Below are 3,628 nucleotides of genomic sequence, written 5' to 3' on the forward strand. Positions count from 1 at the left end.
GGGGGTCGAGGACGGGAAGGGGAGGGGCTCTGGGGAAGAATGTTGGGGGCAAAGAGGGGAAAACAATGGAGTTAACAAAGCAGCCCTTTTCCGTTCATGTGGCAGGGGTAAAACAGGAATATCACAGGGCTAAACTTTCGGGCGCGAGATATTTCGATGTGAGCGGGAAGTTTGAAAGCTTTTGGCGCCTGAAATTATATTCTGCTCTTGTACGGCCGACTATGATATCATGGCCGAGAATTTGTTTGTTTTGCACGCAAAAAAAGTGCAAGTTTTGAAAATCAATGTCTCCAACTCGAAACTTACATTGTCCATTCAATTCAAATATGGATCATTGAGCTAGTACAAGCAAATACCATCATACGGTCCAATTCAAATGGAATTCCAAATGTGTTTATCCTAAATATGATGACAAAAGCAAAAATGTGTATGTGTATGAATAAAGTGAATGATTATAAAGTTTGAACATGCCCGTATGTGTATATCTCTAGGTTTGATATATGGATTTGAGATCACGAAATCCCGGCTTAAAAAATGTACCTCCATTTAAATGAATTACAAAAGCTAAAGATGGAATCGAATTCTAAAATTCCAATCTTAGGTTTGTAATTCTGGTACATCAAGGTATATCACGCATGTTCAAAAGTATCGTTATCTCATAGTCCAAACTGTGAAACAAATTGATCAACCATGAGTGCACACACTATTGACCATATATATCTCAATTACGCTAAAGTCCCTCAAATATAGACACCCCAGTCTTTATCTGAAGCCACCCCCCCCCACACACAGAGATGTCATTCTCTCCCCCAGACACGAACACACAAGCACATTAACACCCCTCTCTCTTCAAAAGTCCAGACCCCAATATAGGTCTCTATCACTTTGTCTCTCGGGCATGAACACATCTCTTCCCCCACTCTCTAGGTCTCCCGGCATCTCTCTTTCCCAAGCACACACACTATGTAGAGTGTATCTTTCCCATACACACAAAACGTTGCCCCCAAATGTCTATCTCCCTAATTATGTGGTTCTCGCACACTCACCTCACACACCACCCCCACTGCAAACAAGCACACTTTGTCTCCTTGTGCACCACTCTCCTCTTTCTATCTCTCCCACATGTGGACCCGCCCCAGCTCCTTCCCTGTATACATATATGTTGTGACTCTTTCCATAGCTCCCTAATGTATCATCGTTCTCAATCTCGCACATTATTCTCTACACCATCTATTCTAGATCTCTCATGAAGTCCCTATCACACACACACACACACGATGACTCGCTTCCCTTGCGTCTCCGTACATAGGCTAATTTCGAACAACATCAACATTGTCTCCCTATCTATACACCATTTATGGACACAAACGACCCCTCTCTCGCCCCCTCTCTTCCTCTCTTTCTCTCTCTCCGTCGCTAGCTCTCTCTCTCTCTCTCTCTCTCTCTCTCTCTCTCTCTCTCGCTCTCACACCCCTCTCCCACACACACTCGATGTCTCTTCCAAATAGTCTTCTCCCCCTGCCCGCACCCATGCTATCCCGCTACTATATGTTGGAAATATGCCCTAGAGGCAATAATAAAATGGTTATTATTATATTTCTCTGTTCATGATAATTGTCTATTGTTCACGCTATAATTGTATTATCTGGAAATCGTAATACATGTGTGAATACATAGACCACAACAAGTCCCTAGTGAGCCTCTAGTTGACTAGCTCGTTGATCAACAGATAGTCATGGTTTCCTAACTATGGACATTGGATGTCATTGATAACGGGATCACATCATTAGGAGAATGATGTGATGGATAAGACCCAATCCTAAGCATAGCACAAAGATCGTGTAGTTCGTTTAGCTAGAGCTTTTCCAAATGTCAAGTATCATTTCCTTAGACCATGAGATTGTGCAACTCCCAGATACCATAGGAGTTCTTTGGGTGTGCCAAACATCACAACGTAACTGGGTGACTATAATGGTGCACTACGGGTATCTCCGAAAGTGTCTGTTGGGTTGGCACGAATCGAGACTGGGATTTGTCACTCCGTATGACGGAGAGGTATCTCTGGGCCCACTCGGTAATGCATCATCATAATGAGATCAATGTGACCAAGTGTTTGGTCACAGGATCATGCATTACAGTACGAGTAAAGTGACTTGCCGGTAACGAGATTAAACGAGGTATTGGGATACCGACGATCGAATCTCGAGCAAGTAACGTACCGATTGACAAAGGGAATTGTATACGAGATTGATTGAATCCTCGACATCGTGGTTCATCCGATGAGATCATCAAGGAGTGTGTGGGAGACAACATGGTATCCAGATCCCGCTGTTGGTTATTGACCGGAGAGGCGTCTCGGTCATGTCTGCATGTCTCCCGAACCCGTAGGGTCTACACACTTAAGGTTCGGTGACGCTAGGGTTGTAGAGATATAAGTATGTAGTAACCCGAAAGTTGTTCATAGTCCCGGATGAGATCCCGGACGTCACGAGGAGTTCCGGGATGGTCCGGAGGTGAAGATTTATATATGGGAAGTTCAGTTTCGGCCATCGGGAAAGTTTCGGGGGTCACCGGTATTGTACCGGGACCACCAGAAGGGTCCCGGGGGTCCATCGGGTGGGGCCACCTATCCCGGAGGGCCCCATGGGCTGAAGTGGGAGGGGAACCAGCCCCTGGTGGGCTGGTGCGCCCCCCCTTGGCCCGCCCTGCGCCTAGGGTTGGAAACCCTAGGGGTGGGGGCGCCTCCACTTGCCTTGGGGGCAAGCCACCTCTTTGGCCGCCGCCCCCCCTTGGAGATCCCATCTCCTAGGGCCGGCGCCCCCCAGGGGGCCTATGTAAAGAGGGGGGAGGGAGGGTAGCTGCACCCCAAGTCTTTGGCGCCTCCCTCTCCCCATGCACCACCTCTCCCTCTCGCAGAAGCTTGGCGAAGCCCTGCCGAGATCGCTGCTGCATGCACCACCACGCCGTCGTGCTGATGGATCTTCATCAACCTCTCCTTCCCCCTTGCCGGATCAAGAAGGAGGAGCCGTCTTCCCAACCGTACGTGTGTTGAACAAGGAGGTGCCGTCCGTTCAGCACTAGGATCTCCGGTGATTTGGATCACGACAAGTACGACTCCCTCAACCCCGTTCTCTTGAACGCTTCCGCTCGCGATCTACAAGGGTATGTAGATGCAATCCTCTCTCTCATTGCTAGATGACTCCATAGATTGATCTTGGTGAAGCATAGAATTTTTTTATTTTCCGCAACATTCCCCAACAGTGGCATCACGAGTTAGGTCTATGCGTAGTTATTATGTACGAGTAGAACACAAAGCAGTTGTGGGCGTAGATGTTGTCAATTTTCTTGCCACTACTAGTCTTATCTTGCTTCGGCGGCATCGTGGGATGAAGCGGCCTGGACCGACCTTACATGTACGTGAAAGTGCTAGTATCGACTAGAGGGGGGGTGAATAGGCGATTTTTATGAAAGTCTTCAAAACTTGGAAGTTTCGAAGACAAACAATAGAAATGACCTAGTTAATATGCAGCGGAAGATAAACTACCATACATAAGCCATAGTCAAGTATGCAATGATGTGAAAGTACATGACTAATAGCAGCTAATTAGTAAGGATCAGGATGGAAGAT

This window comes from Triticum dicoccoides, chromosome 2B (assembly GCF_002162155.2).
Source record: "Triticum dicoccoides isolate Atlit2015 ecotype Zavitan chromosome 2B, WEW_v2.0, whole genome shotgun sequence".
NCBI classification, from domain to species: Eukaryota; Viridiplantae; Streptophyta; class Magnoliopsida; order Poales; family Poaceae; genus Triticum; species Triticum dicoccoides.